Here is a 22071-nt window from a genome sequence, read left to right as displayed (position 1 = left end):
TAACTCATGATATTACACAAATCAACTCATGACTAACACTATTTGCCCAAGGGAAAACATTCACATTTCTTTCCTTGTGTCTTCAAAATAAAAGGTGATTCCATTCAAATGCCAAGGTTTGTGGCATGTACTGCTAACAACATGGAACAGAGATGTGCTTCAGAGTGTGGGAAGGATTTGAGTAGTGTAATTACTTAAGTAAAAGAAAAGGCATATTAATTACCTCTCAAATCTTTTCTCTCCTTTAGGACAAATGCAATAGAGTCTTATATAACAAGGCATTGTTGCTCAGTATCACTGAGCATTCCCCTTCTGTCTTCTCTTTGTGTACCACAAATTAGCATGGTCTTCACAAAAGTTGCACATCACACGGTGGCTCAGGAACATTTTAGAGTATTAACAGCTCATATTACTCTTAAATATAAATATATAAGACATAACATGCACATGGCATGAAATTATTTCTTTGGATTGGCAACTAGATGGACATTGAATACTAGCATTGTGCATAGTTTTATTTTTATGGAAATATTTAATGAGATTTAATTAAACTTTAAAATTACTAAATGAAAATTCAGCTCCATAGATTACATTAAATTTATAAATATTAATTAGCTACAAGTTGTATTTGCCCTGCAATTTTAATAAATAATTTAAATGAGTTTATAAGGAAATTTTTTAAAATATACATGAAAAATAATTTTAATGAGTTATTACACATAATTTAAAATTTTGAAAACAGCCATATTTGGTACATTTTTAATGCAACTGCAGTTTATTTTTTAATCATAGTTTAAATTGTTACTGTCAAAAGAACAAAATTATGTGAAAGATATTGATTATAACAACATAATTAGTGATTTGCCAAAATGATAAGTAGAAAAATAAATTTAATGGAATAAATTTAATGGAATAATGGAATAAAATAAATGGAATAAATTTAATAGAATAAAAAAATAAATAAAATAACTTCCTTTTTGTCATATAATAAATAGTAAGTGGCCAAGAAAAAGTTGAGCCGCTAATTCTAGTAACTTTGAATTATAAATATCTTTATTTTATTACTCAGGCAAATACTACTGCCCAATCATCACTCAGATAGGCAGAGTAATTAAATTCCATCATCTTTGCTATATGCCAACTCTAACATATAAAACTTTACACATATTTCTTCTTTATTTTGGTGAGTATAAAGGAATATCTATTAAGGCAGGATGACATAAAATATTTTATGTAGAAGTTTACTAGCTTGATGTATAACTTTAAAATATTTAGAAAGAAGGAATATTGGCCTCTACTTGTAATCCCCACAGAGGGGTGGGCCTGAAGATCCTAGTCTCAGGTGGTGAACTCCCTTAGGATACTTTGCCTCATTCTGCCTTGCTCAAGAATTGACCGATATCTACTCCTCAACTAATAGGTCACTACAGTGGTTTACCTACAGATTTTAGGTTTACAACATTGCTCAACGGGAACTCAAAGTATTACTCCAGCCAATCCAGTTCAAGTCATTTTTTTTTTATGGTATTCCACGAGTCTGATTTAAATCTAAAACTTGTCAACTAGATCACTTGTAAACAGAATGTTATGCAAAGACATGATTTCCAAATGAACTTGCTAAAATAATGAAAATCTCATCCATGAACACATCTATGAACATCTACTAGTTTTCATTTTGTAGAGGTACCATGTAAACTACTGAAGACTGTGTGAGAAACATGGTCAAAACTGCTTCTTCTTCAGAAAATGTGACTTGCACAAAATGATGAGATTTTACAAGAAGAACATATGTGATTTGTTTAATTGTTTTCCATTCCAATATGGTGAATTCTATGATGACGGATTTTTTTTTAATGTCCAGATTTTACCGCTTCCTTTTTCCCATTTCACAGGTATGTTTTCTAACAATTAGAGTGTCAATATTTCAAGCAATAAAGAAATTGAAGAGATCTACTATAATGTGCTTTGTTTCTTGTGTCAGGATTAAATATGATACATGCCTGCCATCTTTAAATTTGAGATTGTGTTCTTAAAGAAAAATGTACAATAAATTTCAGTCATTGTTCTCCAGTAGATGAATCACTAGTAACTTTACAACACTAGCTCCAAATATATTAAGTTCAATTGAAAACATTTAAAAGATAAAGCAGGATAATTTATGGTTTGACAATATGCAGAAAATAGGTCATACTTTGGTAAAGAGACAGGCGTGGCCTAGTAGGCTGCAGGAAAGTGTGACATAGGTGGAAGGATCAATACCTGGAAATAGATCCTTCAACTCTCAGGGCAGGGTAAGTTGTAGAGTGACTATCCCAGCTGTTATGTTGAAAGAGTCTAGACTCTTCAAAAAGCTGGAAGTAGCCAAGGATATCTCAGCAATAGTCACATTTCCTGCACAAGCAGGGATGCCAGCAGAGACTGGGTACCAGGCCAGACTAAGAGGATATGGACATGAGCGGGACACTTTGTGCTGCAAGGAGTACTTGATCTGCGTAGAAAACTGCTTTTTCTAAGAAATTAAATTTTCTCTAAAAAATTACATACACTTATATATGGGGCACACGTACTAAATTTAAAATCTAACATAGCAGGGCCTATTGTAGCCAGTGAGAGTATTAAAGAGATATATGCAAACACTGAAAAATAAATGCATATGCTGTAGAAATATCATTTAAGAATATAAATCCTAGAGTTCTCTGTCTCTATTATCCTCTTCTACCCCAGGTGCCTCTCCCCTACTTATTTGGTTAGGCATCTCATGTTCCTTTGGGGAGAAAACAATTAATTAATACTAAAAAAAATTCTCTGTTTTGATTCCCACAGTAAATATTAATAGGTATAATCCATATAAAGAAAAGCTCTCTGAAGTCCTCAGTAGCTTTTAAGAGAATAAAGTGATCATGAAAACAATATTTTTTTGTTGGAATCACTTCTCCAGGAACCAAGATGACTCCATATCTTTATTTGGGTGAAACTAAAGAGGATTTGTAGAGACTGTACCTCAGAAATATAAACCCATTAGCCATTTATATATGTAAAAAAATAAAATAACTTTAGTGCATGTGTAACATTTTAATCGTTATTTGGCTTGGATTGAGCATATTCAGGCTCTAGACTAACTTCTACAAAGCACTGGAGATAGAATTACAGCTTAATTCAGGAGTTGTATCATTTCATTTACAAAAATAGACTTTCGATCCCTACAGAACTGGAGCGGGATCTACTTCATTAAAAAAAAAGCAAAGTAGTCTTTTATAAGATGACTCTCAGATGGTAGTGTGTTCTTACACTTTCACACTTTATGTCAGCTCATGAACCTTGCTGGAAAGCTTGGGAACAAATGACCTTTTTATTTTTGAAGTAGTTATTTCAGATAAAGCTTTGTCTGTGCAATAAGGAGAGAAAAAGCAAAGTGCTTTGGCACACTATATAATCTTTGTAGGTTTCAGTACCAGTTCAGTGATATAATAATGACTATTTTGGGCTTCTGAACAGTTTGCCTGTGAGATTGGACATAACTCCCTTTTTGTTACATAATAGATAGCAAGTGGCCAAAAAAAAGTTGAGGTGCTAAAGCTTAGTTGACCTGGGGGACACATATTTTAAAATAACTGGAAAAATAAGCTACAGCCCACTAGTGTGTGTTCTGTGAACTTGGGACAGAATACATCTATCACTTCAGCAACAATTCATCACAATATGGTTCCTTCCAGCCTTTGGTCAGTAGTTTGGACATGATCCTCCTAAAAGAGAGACATTTGTAGTTGAATCTTTATATTATATTGACGGGTCTATTAAATTAGGTTTTGCCTTGTAGCTATTGAGCAACTGAACTACTAAGATACCCCTCTTGCCTTGACAAGAATTATTGTATGCTTCATCACATACAATGACTAGAACCAGAATACTGCAACAATCTTATCAGAATTAAAGAGGAAATGTGACACATTGTATTAGAAACTTCTTAAACACTTTCTAGAATGAATGGGAAAGGATGAGTTCTTTCTTGATAACTCTTTACTGAAATATGTCTACTAAAACATGACAATATTTCCAGATCTAGGATTTTTGCTATAATCATTCAATTCACATACAAGGCAAGTAAAATCTGGTTATAAGATTTATTAAGCACTTAGTCTGGGTCAGGGATGGTACAAAGTGGTTTATATGTATTATCTCATGTGATTCCCAAAGAACTTTAGAAATAGGTTACTGTCATTATCCCAGTTTTATAGAGGAGGAAATGCAGGCTCCAAAAGGTTAAATAAATTGCCTTGAGTCACAAAATTAGTAAATTAAAGAGCTTAGATAGATGATGTTTTCAATCACAATAATTTCATAGATTAATCAGTATATATATTATTTTATTAGGTATATTCTAGCTAGTAAGGTTTGTTCAGATTCGGGGTTCCCAATCCTAGTATGAATGAGCACGCTTGGCTAAGTCAATAATAATAAACAAAAACATGCTTTAGGATAGAAAGATTATTCTCTAAAACTGATGTACAAAAAAAAAAAAATGTTTCCATCAAGACACAAATGACTTAAATGCCAAACTAATATTAAGTGATAAAAGAAATCCCAGATAAAATGCACTTATAGCCAGGACAAATACAGTAGTGATTCCCTGGGTAATACAGAATCATCCTTGATAGTTTAGGAAAACAATTTATAAGAAGAGAAAAAGTTAAATATAGTAAAAAAGCAAAATAAACACAAAAATCGGCTTTGAACTATAGATAACTGGCTTTGCCATTTTTGAGATGAATACACTTGGGCAAGATAATTAACCTTTCTGAGCCCATTACATTATCAATAAAATGAGGATCCCAGTATTTGAACTGCATGATTGTTTTAGGATTAATAGTTGTGTCCTAAGGCCTTTGTGACAGGCCAATCCTCCACAATCCATACCCATCATATCCTTTCCTAAAATAAATTGTATCAAAACAATGCTATATTGTCTCGGTCTGAGAGTTTGAAGAACGACCTAGGATTTCAAAAAATTTACGAACGCTGAATTAGAAGACACAGGATATTGGCCATCAATGGTATCTCTACAAATGGAGATAAAAAAGGGTATAGCTGAAATTCTCTGTACTTCTTATAATCTTAATTCCTAAAAGGGGAATACGCTCCATAATAAGTATTTTAAGTGAAAATAAGTCATATTAATAGGGGAGAAAAGGCCATGGATACAGAAAAGAAAAAAAAAGAACTTCTCCACTTAGACTTACGTTCCATACTTTACTTTTCCCAACCCAATGTTAATTTTCCTAGGCCTGATCTATCAAGAACGAGTATTAGTTGTCTCCACAGAACTTTGGCAAGCATTGCCAAGAATGGTGGATTATAAGGCCTTGAATTAAAACTGAATAAGGAGGGCTCACTCAGCTTGAGCATTATTGGGGTACAGAAGTTCTACTGATTTTCGTATATTGATTTTGTATCCTGAAACTTTACTGAAGTCATTTATCAGTTCTACGAACCTTGACACGTAGCACTTAATTAAACTAAAAAGTTTTTTCATGGCAAAATAATCAATAGAGTAAACAAACAACCTACAGAATGCAATATTTTCAAACTATGCATCTGTCAAAGGTCTAATATCCAGACTCTATAAGAAACTTAAATCAATAAACAAAGAGCAAATAACACCACTAAAAAGTGGGCAAAGGACATGAATAAATACTTCTCAAAAGAAGACACACAAGTGCCAACAAACATGAAAACAATGCTCCACATCACTAACCGTCAGATAAATGCAAATCAAAACCATAATGAGATACCATCTCACACAAGTCAAATGGCTATTACTAAAGAATCAAACATAACAAATGCTGGCGAGGTTGCAAAAAGGAATGCTTATACACCGTGGGTTAGTTCAGCCACTCTGGAAAGCAGTTTGGAGATTTCTCAAAGAAATTAAAAGAGAATTAACCATTCAACCCAGCAATCTGATGATTGGTATATACCTAAAGGAAAATAAATCATTCTACCAAAAAGACACAGGTACCTGTATATTCACTGCAATGCTATTCACAATAGCAAAGACATGGAATCAACCTAGGTCCCCATTAACAATGGACTGGATTTTTTAAATGTGGTAATATACATCATGGAATACTACAAATTAATGCAGGAACAGGAAACTAAATATCGCATGTTGTCATTTATCAGTGGGAGCTAAACATTGACTACATACAGACATAAAGATGGGAACAAGAGACACTGTGAACTACTAGAGTGGGGAGGAAGTGGGGACTGCGGATTGAAAAACAACCTATTGGGGCCAGGCGTGGTTGCTCACGCCTTTAATCCCAGCACTTTGGGAGGCCAAGGTGGGTGGATCACGAGGTCAGGAGATCGAGACCATCCTGGCTAACATGGTGAAACCCCGTCTCTACTAAAAAAAAAAAAAAAAAAAAAAAAAAAAAAAAAAAAAAAAAAAAAATCAGCCAGGTGTGGTGGCACATGCCTATAGTCCCAGCTACTCGGGAGGGCGAGACAGAAGAATCGCTTGAACCAGGGAGGCGGAGGTTGCAGTGAGCCGAGATGGTGCCACTGCACTCCAGCTTGGGTGACAGAGCGAGACTCGGTCTCAAAAAAAAAAAAAAGAAGAAGAAGAAAAACTACCTATTGGGTATTATGTTTACTACCTGGGTGACAGGATCTGTACCCCAAACCTGAACATCACACACTATATCCATGTAACAAACCTGCACATGTACCCCCTGAATATAAAAGTTGAAATTATTTTAAAAATAAATAAAACAATAGAACTAATATGCAAATCTTCAAGAAAAATTTATCTTTTATGATTTAGCACCTACTAACATTTCATGTTGTCATTTTAAATAATGTAATCATATAAATGTTCTGTCACTGTAAATCATACCAAATGGGATCATAATTGTATCTATCTCATAGTATTATTGAGATGATAAACCGAAAAAGTTGGTGAAGTCGTAGCTTAATGCCCAAGCATATTTAATACTCACTATATGTAGGTCACTATTATCATAATTGTTATTGTTAATATGAGCTTGTGTTGGAAATATAAACCCATGTTTTAAAATCTGAGTTGGTACAACAGAGAAAGAAAAAGGAATTTTTCAAAAGTAAAATAAAATTTAAAAAATAAATAATTACAGATATCAAAAACTAATTCAAAATGTTGCAATCATTAGTTCAATTCAACAAATATCCTAAAATTTGTTTACAAGAGAAAATAGCCAACAATTGTTACAATTTTAAATATTGCATTTTTATAACAAAAAAGTAAATTTTTCTTTCTTATAAGGGCTTCTGAAATTTATTTCTTCTCTAACCATTATCAAACCAATCTTTTATAGTTGAATTAAAAACTTCTAAAAATAATATATATTGAAAAGCTTAAGACATATTTAACTCTAATATTGAAAATAATAATCATGAAAAACAGATACAAATCATTGCCAATGCCAAAGGCATTTCTGGGTCATTGGATCTTTTCTGGAAGCTTTTCACTGTATCCGAGAGCGGTTTCATATGTAGTTAGTCTTTTATCTGTAGGCCTGCTGTGCTATTTCAAATGGCCAGCAAAGGCGATGAAACTAAAACAGTAAGAAATTCCTTGCCAAATGATGAATTTGTAATCTTAAAATTTGACACAAATTCTATAGTTAATAATTAAAAGCATTATGTTAATATTTAAATTACTGATATAATGCACCCTACATGCAAAATTTTCTGAATTGTTATTAAAATAGTATACCATGAAATAAAGTTATTATATGCATGGGTATGCATGATGTGACAGTAGGTATATATACATATGGCATACATATTCATATGGTAAAATAGAAAATAATAGTAATTTTTACGGTTCTTAGATATGTATAACTTACTAAGCACTACTATATAGCAGTCCTTTTCTTCCAAGTGTTTTCTATCCTTTATCTCATTTAATCTTCACAAAAGCCCAAAATGTAGATGCAATTATTACTTGCCTTTCACAAATAAGAAACCTATATATATAGAGCTTAAGTATTGCTTAAAGTCACTGACGTCAGCAGTGGCAGCAATACAATTTAAGCTTGTTTCTGTCTGATTCCAAAGCTCATGCTTTTAGCCACTAAGCATATTGCCTTTCACAAGGAGAATAAAATTAATGACAGTCTAATATGAGACAGGCACTTCACACACTCTCTCATTTTCAAAGATGAGGAAATTCACAGAGGTTAAGTTACTTGTAAGTGCTAAAGCTCCAGAGTACGTTTATTAAAGTATAGCCAATGGACTATGCATCTCAGAGTCACCAGACACCATTTAAAGGGTCAGATTTTCAGCTTTAGTTCCAGATTATAGGTTTGATACATCTCAGGGAAGGCATTTTTAAGAAGTTTCCTTGTGAGGTACTCCACAGTTCTCAATTGTGTGTGTTTCTGATAAGAAGCTTTCTATTTTTCACCTCAGTATCTCCTATGATAAAGTAGGATAGTTATGTCATGGGATCCTTGGGGTGATGCCTCACCAGCCAGAAACCTCTGTGGCCAGTGGTGCCTTTGCCCAAGTTTTGCTCAGGCCTGCTGGGCCCACTTGGCCTGGCAGGCTGCACTTGGTTTGTGCTACTGGCCTGGATCCCATGCCTGCCAAGGACAAGCAGAGTGGTGAGGGGTGTGTGAGTGAGCAAGCGTGGGATCCAGCCACTGCACACAGGCAGGGAAGCTGGCTGTTGCAGGGTGCATAGCACCAGGTGCCTGCATGGATGCTGGCTCCCTGCGAGGCTGTGGCTGGACCAGGTGTACTGTAAGCAGTTTCCACAGCTGGCATCAGGGAATGCGGTGGTGCCCAGAAGCTTGGAGATGCCAAGAACTGCAGAGCCCCAAAGAGGGTGTCACAGCACTGGCTTGGGGAGCTCCCAGGTCTGGGCTCCCCAAAGGTCTGCAGCTCTTCTCTCTTTGTTGCCTGGAACATGGCAAGCAAGAGGAGTATTTCAGCTCTGTTTGTGTTACAGCTCTTTCAGCCTCACCATTCAGCGGTTCCCAAGTTCTTGTCCCACACCCAGGAAGAATGAGGTACAGGGACAAATGGAGGGTAGGCAAGGTGAAGAGAAGCTTTATTGAGCAGCTCAGAGGAGACCAACAGTGGGTAGCGCCTTTCTGCAGCAAGGATGTCCCAACAAGGGTTCAGCTCTCAGCAGACAGGAGACCCTGGGGTGGGTAGCTCCCCTCTGCAGCTGGTTGTCCTGTTGTCTTTTTGAGTCTGGCTGAGTCCGAGGTTTTTATGGGCATCAGAGGAGAGGAAATACATGCTATTGGTCCATGGGCAGCCATGGGTGGGCCTAGAAAAAGTACTATAAGTTCTTACTCCAGTCTACAGGGCTGGCATCCTGGCCCCTAGGCTTCAGGCTAGACCACCAGGGACCCACCTTTTTCCAGCCAGGGCCTATCTGCCTCCTGGTACTGCTCATGGTGCCCAGGCTGTTCATGTTGAGGGGTACCTGTAGGCCAGCACTGAGCTGCCCTCAGCACTCCGTCAGCTTCCCTCCCATGCTCATTGGTGCCCAAAGTCTGGAGGGGGCTGAGGTGGCAGGGGGGTGGCAATGTTATCACTGCCCCAAGCATGCACACATCCAGCTAGATTGAGACAGTGCCCAGGCTCGGCCTCAACTTTGCTCCAATATTGATGTAGGTACATACCAGGAGCAGGGAGAGGCCAAGCAGCAGAAGCAGGCCCTTCCAAGCCTGTAGGGGTAGGGGAGACCTTCCTGGGCCCCAGGAGTGCAGAGATGCCTGTGTCTGCAGCAACTGCATGGGTGGCTGCAGTTGTACCCAGAGGGCAGGGCCTCTGCCCGCTCCCAGTCCCTGAGAGCACAGAAATGCCCAGATCCACAGCCACAGCTTAGGTGGCTGCAGCTGCACCCAGGGAGCATAAGATTCCAACCCTGCAAACTCAGAAGGGGTCAGAGCTTCTACCTGTTCCTGCCTCCCACTGGCTTTATGAAGCATGCATCCCCTGCCATTCCTCCTGCACTACAGCCAGCATCATGGCAGTGGCCTCTCCAGATGGCACACCCACCACTGCCATCAGTTATAGAGTGGCAGGAAAAGATGAAATTCAGTTCCCAGAACATGCAATGTTACCATGTAACTCTCTCATTGATTCACATTCAGGACAAAAAACAGACACCTAATAAATAATACTTCCTTAAGAAATGCCTTTTAGATTTTCTGATGTTAAAGGATCAATAAGTAATATATACAGAAATTAGATAAGAAGATGCCCAAATATTTCTTGGCTTTTGTTTATGAGTTTCAGAGACTTTGTGTTTCAAACATATTTATATTCTTCCATAGATAATCCATCCTCAAACTGTTGTTTACAAAATCAGGGAAAAGAACAAAGCCACTTTAGAACAATTGACATTTATTGTGTACTTACTAGAGGGCAGGTATTGTGGTAAGCCTTGTGAACTTGGTAAATTATTATATCTGTTACATAAGCAAGAAGCCTAAAGTTTAAAGAGGTTAACTAATCTGATCATAAAGATATTATTGGAGCTGGGATTCTAACTCAAGACTATTTGATTCCAGAGACCTCAACTATGCCAGCTCATTTCATCCACCACCAGAAACACCACCTCCTAAATCACCATTAGTCCAACCACCTTTATAGTTACCACTACCACCACCATTATCACCATCACTGACATCATCGTGACTACCTCCACTATCACCACCACCATCATCACCACCACCATCCCACTTCTTGCCCCCAACCTATGTTTCTAAAGCAGTCAGTTTCCAGTGCACACTTTGGTGGTGGTAGTTGTGGTAAATAAAGGAAGTTAAAAATTAAAAATAAATATCCCCAAACTACTGAATCAGTATCATCCACAGTGGAAATTAGAAATATAAACTTTTTTCCTCAGGCAATTCTCATACAAAGTAAAACGAAAGGACCATGACAATATGCAATAGTGCTTCAGTTTAATTCAGTGTATTTCAATAACTAAAATACTTCAACAAACATTTTTAAGGCCACAAAAACATAAAGAATAATAAACTTATAGATGCAATTGCTCACTTTTTTGTATTTTGTGGCAGTTGGAACAGTAGGACCTAGTGTAGTTTTCAAGCAAGTGTCTAGCAAGACTTGAGATTAAAACAATTTGATTTGTAAGGAAGGAATGATTCCCAAAGTACTAATTTATCTCCATAATTTAGAACAAAGAAAGCTGTGGATTTTCTGTCCAAATTTTGTATTTTTACCTGCAGGTAAGGCATGTTAATGAGAGTTGGGTAAGATGGTATCTCACACTTTAATATGGCACCAAAAAACTTATATTAAGAGATTTTTTTTTCAAACCCATCCTTCCTTACATTTATTTGCATCATATAACTACATGCCAAACCAAGCATAACCTGGGTATTTTGACATTATCATACTTCACACAAGGACATTTTAAGTAAGAAAATTTGGAAAATGATGGCAGGTGTCTACATTTTGCCATTCTCTCATTACTCTCCACAGGTTCCCAGGTTAGTCATTTGAAACTAATTCATTAATTACTTAATGAATTGTGCACATATGCTCAAAGATACAATGGCAAGATTGCTCATTGCAGCATTTTCTACGCAAAAGAAAAATGTTAAAATAATCTATTTGTCCCTCAGTAGAACAGAAAACAGTGATTTATTTATATAATAGGATATTATTATCAATAATGTAAATTACTAAAATCTACATGTTTTGACATGACTGTATCTCAAAAATATTGCCTCAAAAGAGGCAACTGCAAAAGTTTATTTATAGTATGAGTCAATTCACATAACTAATTAAATATATTAAAAAACAATATATAATGAGTATTTGAGGACTGCACTGAAGAATGAGAAGAGTGTCAGGTGAAGGTATTCAAGGCAACAGTCAAAGCCAAAATAAAGGAAGATAGACACAGAGACAGATACCATATTCTAGAATTAGCCAGCAGTCCTTCATAGGAAATTGTTAGGAAATGAGACTGGAAAGATAGACAAGTGGCCAGACTGTGAAATATCCTGATGGCTATGCTAAGGAATTTGGGATTAACCATATTGGAACTAATACAAATGTCATTTAATGAAGAGCGAAATGACCAAATCTATGGCTTAGGAAGATAACTGTCACTGCCAGATGGAGAAATCTGTAACAGAATGAAAAGTCTGTGCAGTAACCCAGGTAAAAGATTAAAAATGGCTCTGAGAATAGAAAGAATAGCATGAAATCAAGAATAACTGTAAAGACTGAATTCACAGGGCTTAGTGGTCAAGAGAAATGAGAACATGGTCAAAGAATAAAAGAAGAAATGGAAGGAAGGAAGGAAGGAAGGAAGGAAGGAAGGAAGGAAGGAAGGAAGGAAGGAAGGAAGGAAGGAAGGAAGGAAAGAAGGGAAGGAGGGAGGGAGGGAGGGAGGGAGGGAGGGAGGGAGGGAAAAAGAAAAGAAAAGAAAAGAAATTGAAGTTGATATCAAGATTTCTAATTTGAACTAATGTGTGGGAAGATAGAGTAGATTTAATGGAGGAAGCAGAGTTGACATTATCAGCAGGTCATTCTGAAGCTGATCTTAGTAGACCAGAAACATCCAATCCTCATAAGAAGAATGAAATTATATAAAAATGTGTTTGTTTGTTTGTTTGGATTACGTGGTATAAAACTGATAATAAAGGTATAACACTTGAGAAGAAAATAGGACAGGGCAGAATTCTGAGGAACAGTCATAGGCTGGCATTAAGCAGCAGGTAAAGAAGAAAGACATATTACAGAGGACATAAACAACGATCCAGAGGCTAAAAAAAAAAAAAAAAAAATCAGGAATATGTCACATTTCAGAAACAAAGGGAAGAAAATGTATACTTGGCAAATAGAGAAGAGACTAGCCAAATGTATTTTAAGGATGTTTTCAAACATTCTGATGGCTGAGTTTATTTTCATTAAGGTAATACTTCACAAACTCTGACCTAATTAGTCTGCAAAAATATATATTCTCATGTATATTTTTGGGACTCCTAAAGGTTACCTGGATGTCACATGAATGTTATATGTTATAGTCTCATACCCAACATATTAAAAGTTAGGCATATGTATGAAGGAAGTGACTAATAGTGCTTCTACTGAAGACATAATCTTGTAGACTCAAACATGGGGGTATAGTTTAGAGAATAATAAGGAAACCAGTAATGTACTGACAAAATGTAGCTTAGAATTGCATCACCACTGATGTCCTGTTCTATTTTTATTTTTATTTTAAATTTTTCTTTGAAAGTTTATTGCATCAAGTTTCAGCATGAAGTCATTATAATGCTAATGAGGTTATACATATTAAAAGAGTTACAGTAAAGCAACTCTACATGTGCAGCAGCCAAATCTAATATATAACAAATTGGATTTATTCCCAATGTGAAGGGCTTCTCATTATAGATAATTGCTCTGAAAAGCACATTTTTTTATTATTGCTATATTCCTAACAAAGGTAAAAAGGTATCCTTTTTTAAAAAAATTATAAGTATAATTTTTAAAAAACCTATCCAAGAAAAAGAAACTTCATTAAATTGTTGATAACATTTTTTGATGAGCAATAAAGTTTCAATCTTAAGGATTCAAATTGTAAATTATTAACATGTATTGCCTGTAATGGTACATATGCTGCACCTCTGTGGTTTCTCAGAGTGATCTTCCCCATACATTCTCAGTGGGACAATATTGATTAACTAATAAGTGACTATAAAATAAGCCTAAATATATAATTAAAACCAAATATATTTCCTAGCAGTTCCCAAAAGATTCCATAATTTTCAAATAATTATTAAAATGGAATCAATAGTGGTTGGTCACGATTTGGACATTCAGTTATTTTTCTCAAGTAGTTAATTTAAATGATCCATTCAAATGATCTATATCATGCAGTACTTCTTGAAACAGAACTTTGAAACTCTTAATCTCAATAGTGCAACTGGAGAAAGCATATAAGTAAAATGATGAGCTTTAGACTACAAAGCATTCTTTTGCAGCAGATTGAGAGCTCAAATTATGCTATTTTCTCTTACTCAGATAAATTTATTCTTGACCTTGCCTATTATTACATAAGAAACCACTGCTAAGAATTGCAGTTAACACAGCTATGAAACTTTAATATCATCTTCCCTTTTTACAAGTGGTGTGATTTTCTGTCATTACCAAGATAGCTTAGATTGGGATATGAAGGCAGATGTACTGACACATTAGATAACCATATACTGTTTAAAGGACACAGGAGTAGCTTCAAAGAAGGGGAATGAAGCTTCACAACAGGTCCCATGTCATGTCATCAATAACAGACCTGTCATACTAACGACTAAGGAAATGCAGGGAGCTGTGACAATGGGAACATTCATCTTGCTCTTCTCTGGAAAAGGTGCACCTGTATCCCACTGCACTCTGTCTTCTGCTACCTCCCACCTCCCTGACTTTTGTTCTCCGTGACAGTGAAAGCGATCGTGAGAATGTGGTCTATCTATCATCCTCTCATCCTGAAAGGCACCTTGACTACAGTTAACGACTGTAATAAGGCCAAACAATAGATACAATACCCCAACCTCTCATTTTCGGCTTTTCTAAAAATGGACTCAATTGAGATTTTAAAAAAAGATCAAAGGATTCCACTAGAAAAGCAAATAATATTTTTGTAACATCTCACATATTTTGCTCTCCTAGTTCATGTCACACATATCTACCAATATTTAGATAGGAAATGTGACTGAAAAGCAATGAGACTGATATTCTTGGGTAGATTATACAAGCAACAGCAATATATGGCTACATACTTATAAACTTGCATATGTAGGCCCCATATTTACCAATAACATTTTTTAAATTTTGCATGGTGCGATAACAGTGCTTCCCAGCAATAAAGCAATAATGCCTTTTGGCAACAAACTATGCATCTTGTTTTTGTGTTGCACTAGTTATTCTCCACAAAACAACTAAATGTATAGTGTAAGACTGTAAATATAGAAAGAAATTAAAAGAGTAAAGTCAAATACATAATTTGAAAACATGCAGAGATCAATCATTCAATGAATGCTTATTGAGTACTCATTTAGTGTCAGATGGCCTCTGGAGGAGTTGGACTAAAGGAGGCTGAAACCTTACTTTGTTACTTTGTCACCTACATGGACTTGAAAAAATTACTAAAATAATCTGTGCTTCAAGTTCAACATATGTAAGTGAGCATGGTAACAGCACCTATCTCTTAGGATTGTTATGAGGAGAACTTAGACCAGCGGCCTCACACAAAGAAACCCCTGAACAAATTTTTCATTATTGCTATATTCCTAAAAACTAAAGTGTGAAAATATATTCTTTAAAACATTAAAAAATAAAAACTCTATCCAGTAGCAATTGCTTTTGCTGCTGCTGGTACTACTACTATTATTGTCATTACTATTATTTCTGTTGCTGCTGTTTTTCCTGCTATACTACATGCCAGGCACTATAAGGTATTTTCAATTATTTTGATTATCACAAAAAAACTAAACAATAGGTTTTCATTTCCATTTTACATTGTAAAACACTGTCTCAAAAAAGTTAAATTTTTCACACAAAGTAGTAATTCTTTTTTTTTTTTTTTTTTTTTTTTTTTTTTTAGACAGAGTTTCACTCTTGTTGCCCCAGCTGGAGTACAATGGCACAATCTTGGCTCACTGCAACCTCTGCCTCCTGGGTTCAAGTGATTCTCCTGCCTCAGCCTCCCAAGTAGCTAGGATTACAGGCATGATGCACCACTACACCCAGCTAATTTTTGTAACTGTTTAAGTAGAGACGGGGTTTCTCCATGTTGGTCAGGCTGGTCTCAAACTCCCAACCTCAGGTGATCTGCCCGCCTCAGTCTCCCAAAGTACTGGGATGACAGGCGTGAGCCACCGTATCTGGCCACAAACTAGTAATTCTAAAGTATTTCTTTACATCAGTATTAAGAACTCCAGGGGATGTAAAAATTAATGCAAGCTATCTGCTAACAATTAAAAACCTTCCAATATAGCAAGCAGAGTTATGTGGATATATATCCACAAATAGCTATGACATAAGATAGTAATACAGTGAAACTTTCAAGAAGTATTAAGACATATAGGGTCAAAGGAAAGGAATTTTAGGGGTGCATCTCAGGAGAACATGACTGAGTTTATCCCGAGGAGATCAGTATGCATTTAACTGCCAAGGGGAAGAAGAGCGTTATCTTCTCTTGTCACAGGAAGGCTCATGATAATATTGACTGTAAGACGACAATAGAATGTAAAATTCACATTAAAATCCAAAAGAAAAGGCAGTTGGAGGCTTCTTGTTACTTCCTTCTATGTGCTGTTTTTAAAATCAGGAAGTCACTGGCTTTTTGAACTTCCCCAGTTCCCTTCATGTTAGCAGCAGATTCCTGCCCTGAACCTGAGTGATGACCTACATTGTGTACAACACATCCTAATGTCTGAGAAAAAGGTACACTTGTGCTGCTTTCCAGAAGTGAATGCATTAGAAGCATTAGATTTTTATAAATAAGCCTGTAGGGAGAAAACCCTGATGCAAACTGCTAACAAGCAAACTCAAATCACATATATACTAAGAAAATTATGGGAAACAATGTCAGTGATTTTACAGTTGATGTTACAAGTGTGGTGGGTAAAATCTGCATCCAATGAACAACAGCACTTACAATTTTAAACAAAAAGTAGGTATCCCACAACAAACATTTCAGCATGTGGTTATCTATAGAGAATATTTATGGGTTCATGGAAACAAGTCAACAGCCATTAGAACTTTAAAAAATAAACGCTTCAATTATTACTGAAAAGATCTTTTGCCTTCACAGCAAATGGATTTATAGAAAAATTCAAATTCATGATAATTAGATAAAAAATAAACACATATTTAACAAATATTTTAGTAACTAATGTATAAGTATTTGTTGACCTTTTCTTTGTCTAAACTGATATAATTATTCACTCAGGGCTTGTCTTCCCAAAGTACCCAGAATCTCCCCTTCTTTCAAAAGTCTTCATTAAATTGTCAGCTGAGGCTTGTAGCCTCTGGCTTCAGTTATATTTTTTACCAGGATTAAATTAAAGAATATGGGGCTTTATATTGTTTTTTTATGCATTGGCAATGTCCCATAATTAAATATGAAAAGAATAAAAATTCAGAAACATATGTGATTTTTCTATCACATCTTATATCTTTACTCTGGTGTATAAAATATTTCTGGCATTTTGCTATATATATGTATGTATTCTAAGTGTATCTTTTTGTAAGTGGTTTATATCATTGCAATGAAATTTCTCATTTTATGTTTTAAATTTAATTTTTCTTTAAAAGATGATTTATATTACCATAAATTAAAAATGTCAAGCAGTTTATCACAGATTTACCTAAAATGGCCATTGGGATCTATCATTGACCTAAAGGGTTTAACACAAATTATGCATATTATAATGTATCCTTCAAGTCTAGACCGAAATATTCTCTGAAATTTGTTACCAGCCTTAAGCACTCACTAGTGATCTCTCCCTTCTTGGATCTTCTCTACTACTTACCATTCAAGCCTTCTTTTTTCCTCTTAACTACTCCATGCAAGTGTATACACAGTCCCTCTAATCAGATCAAAAGCTCTTTTGAGGGCAAGAGTGAGAGTAATAGTTATTTTACATAACAGAGGTTCAACATTTTTTGAGTCATTGATGATAGTGAAAAAAGAGAAGAAAAAGAGAAGAAACAAAAGCAAAAAATTGGGAAATGTATTATTTCCAGGATATTGTAAATTTTAAATGTGATTCATAATATTCAGAATATGAGGAAGTAGAACTCTAGGTGGTATTTGGAAACCTGATACGAAACAGCAGTAAATTGGTCAAAATAATCCAAAGCGCTAAAGCAATGATTATGTGGGTATGTTTATTCCATGTAAAATTTTCTGGAGCCCAAACTGAATTTTTCCTCACTGTTAAACAGAATAGCATGTTAAAAAAAAAAAAAAAAAAAAAGATGGTGCTGAATCCTCTGCAATCAAACCCTGAAACATTTTCAGAGTTCTAGAATGCATGAACACTCAAATTTCCCTAGATTCAAACACCAGTTGCCTAAAACCACAAAGCATTGCATTGCTATTGATGACATTATTGCCAGTTTTAAAGAGATTAACCAAAGCAAGTATTCATTATTCATATTCAAAATATGTATTTTCCCAATAATTTTGATCTAAGTCCTGAAATTAAAATGTTACATAAAATTCTTACCATATTAATAATTATAATACATGTAGGGGAAACAGGGCACAATAAAAAAGCATTTGAGGGATGAAATCTTTAGTTTGACCCTCTATAATGCCTCTTACTAACCATTATTACCTAAGGTAAAGCCATGTAATCTCTTTTGACCTCAACTGTACCAAGTATATGTTGATAATATTGAAGTATCCATTCTTTTGGGGTTTTTTTATTTTTATTTTTATTTTGAGATGAAGTTTTGCTCTTGTTGCCCAGGCTGGAGTGCAATGGCGCGATCTTGGCTCACCACAATCTCCGCCTCCCAGGTTCAAGCAATTCTCCTGCCTCAGCCTCCCAAGCAGCTGGGACAACAGGTGCAGGCCACCACACCTGGCTAATTTTTGTATCTTTAGTCGTATGTATAGTATATACTATATATATACAGGCTATTACTGTATATATATATATACACACAGGCCATTATTTTGTGTGTATGTGTATATATACACTATATATACACTATATATACACACTGTATATATATAGTATATATAGTATGTGTACATATAGTATATATATAGTGTATATAGTACATATATATGTACTATATATATACACTATATGTACACATACTATATATACTATATATATATACAGTGTGTATATATAGTATATACATTTTTCTTTGGTTAGCTCTGCTGGCACACATAGTTGATACATGTAGTTTTCTGCTGTACAATTCGAGACTATTCAGTAGCTTTATGCATGTCAAACAACAGTTATGAAGTTAGTGATAGTAGCTTACCTACCAGCTATTTCAGATTCCAGTCACTAGTTTTAAAAATGTGAAAATGTGTGGCAGCAGCTTCAGCTCCTCTGCTGGACTATATCATGGTGTTTTGCAAGTTATTTCTGAAAACCCATCCTGGAGTTCCCCACATCAATTTTTCCAACAAGATAATAAGCACCTTATTCCCTGTATTAAATTAATTTTTGCCCAAACAAATTGATTTTCTTTTTCCACATCTGAAACCTGTGTGATACACAACTATTTTTATGCTAATACTACTAAAATGCAGAAAACAGAGTTGGAAGGAAGGAAGGAAGGAAGGAAGGAAGGAAGGAAGGAAGGAAGGAAGGAAGGAAGGAAGGAAGGAAGGAAGGAAAGAAGGAAGGGTGGGTGGGTGGAGGGAGTATGAGCAAGATGCATTAGATTAAAAGGCAGTAAAACCCTTGTCCTGGTTTCAGTACTGCCACTAACTCATTAATATGACCTTACCAAGTCACTTAAAGTTTCCAGACCTCAGTGCCTCAACTATAAAATGACAACATTGGAGGATGTATTCTAAACGTTTCCATGAATTCTAAAATTATATGCCTTGATAAATTAATTAAATTTAAATCATTAGCTGCACTGCCACAAGGTTCCTAAATCCCAACACAAATGACTTGTTTCACTTATAACCAGAAGAGACAAAAACCTGCATTTTTAAACTCTCTGATGACTTCTACTTTTATCAGAGAGTAAGAACAAGCAGATGGTTACTCATATGAACAACTTTCTGAATTAGATAGCTATGTCAATTTAAAGCCTTAACAAATTTATATTCATAGTTGTTATTTTTTGTTTTTTCAAAATTAAAAGTATGAGGTAAAAAAATTACTTTAAAGTCAATTACTGAAGCATTTTACTCAATATAAATATTGTCCTAAAGCAGTACTCCTAATAGACAGTCAGGCACTATCTGCTGATAAAACATAAAATGTTCTTTGAAAATGAAGATTGTTACCTGTTCAGTAAAAACACTTTAAAAGAACTCTAAAATGGTTTGATGTATTGAACAGTTGAGTAGTATGACATGGCACTTACTGTTTTTTAATAGCTCTACCATTTTCTTAGCAGATGATGCAGAACCAATTATAGCTATTATAACAATTTAATCATGAAAAATAAATGACTGGGTTGTTAACAGCCTGACCAATTTCTAATAGTTTATAAACCCAGATTTAATAGATGTCTGCAACACTTTTGAATGTGTACCTGTATTCTCCAAAACCTATATGGCAGAGACTGGTAATTTTAATATTCCAGCTTTTAACTGGGCCCTTTACAGCTGACGGCGGCTATGGATCTCTGAGTACTGGCCATTAGCAAGTAAAGAAAATCACTATACAATTACAAAAATATTTTTTATGGCAAATTTGGGATTATTTCCTTCAAAAGGACAAGAGCTACCCTTTCCTTTCTCTCCCTCCTGACATACAGAACTTAGATGTTATGTCTAGAATAGCCATCTTGAACCAGAAGGGTGAAGACACATGAGCAGGCTTCCTAAATGGTGAGCTGGCTGAAGCCCATGATGCTGGTGACTTCATGGAGCCTCTATATGAGCCTTAAGCTCCCTACTTCTTGTTACAAGAGAAGAAGACATTTCTATAGTTACTTTTATTTTGATTTTATATGCAACTGAGCCTACTCTTAGCATAGGTATTTTTACGATTAGGAGATTGTTGTAGTTCTCATTCAAATTGCATGTATAAATTTTTTTTAATTATGAAAAACCTATATATACATCATTAAATATTGTTCTTTGGGAAAAAAAAAGCTATATAATTGTTTCTTTAAATGTTTTGTAGATGTTAGTAATTATATGTGTGAATATACCAGCAGAAAAAAAAAAACAAACAAAACTGCTACAAGGAAATATACGCTTCAACAAAAATATCCAAGTTAATTTTAATCATATGTATTTTAACACATGATTTAGAATTTACACTTAGAGGATTTTTTCAGTTTTCTAATTGGGATCACTATGAAATCAGGCCAGTAATGAGCATATACAGCTAATTAATAGATGTACATTAAATTACAGATTTCTCTACTAACATTGAAAAGAAACTAAAGGATCCACTTAGTAAGAATAAAATGAGCACACAAACAAAACATTTAAAAACTATATGTAAGTACAATCAAATTCAAATTATTCATTAATACTTTAGGGTAGACATATTCAAATGTCTCCTTTCTTCAAATGGTGCCTACTGATTATAAAAAAAAAAAAAGTATTAATGTAATCAGCACTTACCATGCACCATGCAACCTAGATACTTTTGTCATAACCCATAGTGTCACAGGAATAGATACTATTATCACGCCCATTTTAAAGGTGAGGAATCTGGAGCTCAGTTCTCAAATTCTGTGGATATGAGTAGGGTCAGAAGAAATGGAAGAGCCAGGTGGACCTCCTTTGTCTGTCTTATCAGAAAAGGTAAATTCTTAACCATTACGCTATGTTACCCATGAAGACCTGAGTAATAACAATATATAAAATATGTTGCATTTATTTATGACTTCTTCACCTCCAAGAACATATCCTACTCAGCTAATAATAGAAAGGAAGAAACAACTAAAATAGGAATTTGGCTTTAATGAATTAACCATATAAAGTTCTAATTATTTTGAAAATTTATAAAAATATATGATTTTTGATTTATGTTATTTGTGATTTTATTCAAGCATATATTTGCATTACTCATTTTAAGCTGTTGGAATCTGCATTTCAATTCCAGCTGCATATGTGGTAACACAGTAATTATTAAAACTGAATTTCCTGGTGAAATACAGATGTAAAAAGAAACCCATTAGTGATGAAGAAAATTTTTTTTAAAGTGAAAAGTCTAAGAAAATAATTTTTCCTAACTATAAAATATAAATTTTGAATAATGTTGAGTGTTGAAATGAGTAGTAACTCTGACCTCAGAGGTGAAGAGGTTCATTTCATGTTTGATATAGAACAAGAAAAAAATTTATTAAAATATT

The 22071-nt window shown here is 34.9% G+C and overlaps 1 protein-coding gene across 8 annotated transcripts in view; it reads right to left on the bottom strand.

The window, feature by feature from the left end:
• LOC105486404 (sperm tail PG-rich repeat containing 2) overlaps nt 1–22071 on the bottom strand; it is a 657812-nt gene that overhangs the window by 224017 nt on the left and 411724 nt on the right. The window lies entirely within an intron of this gene.

This window comes from Macaca nemestrina, chromosome 3 (assembly GCF_043159975.1).
Source record: "Macaca nemestrina isolate mMacNem1 chromosome 3, mMacNem.hap1, whole genome shotgun sequence".
Taxonomy (NCBI): domain Eukaryota; kingdom Metazoa; phylum Chordata; class Mammalia; order Primates; family Cercopithecidae; genus Macaca; species Macaca nemestrina.
This window is presented reverse-complemented; position numbering and strand designations above follow the sequence as displayed.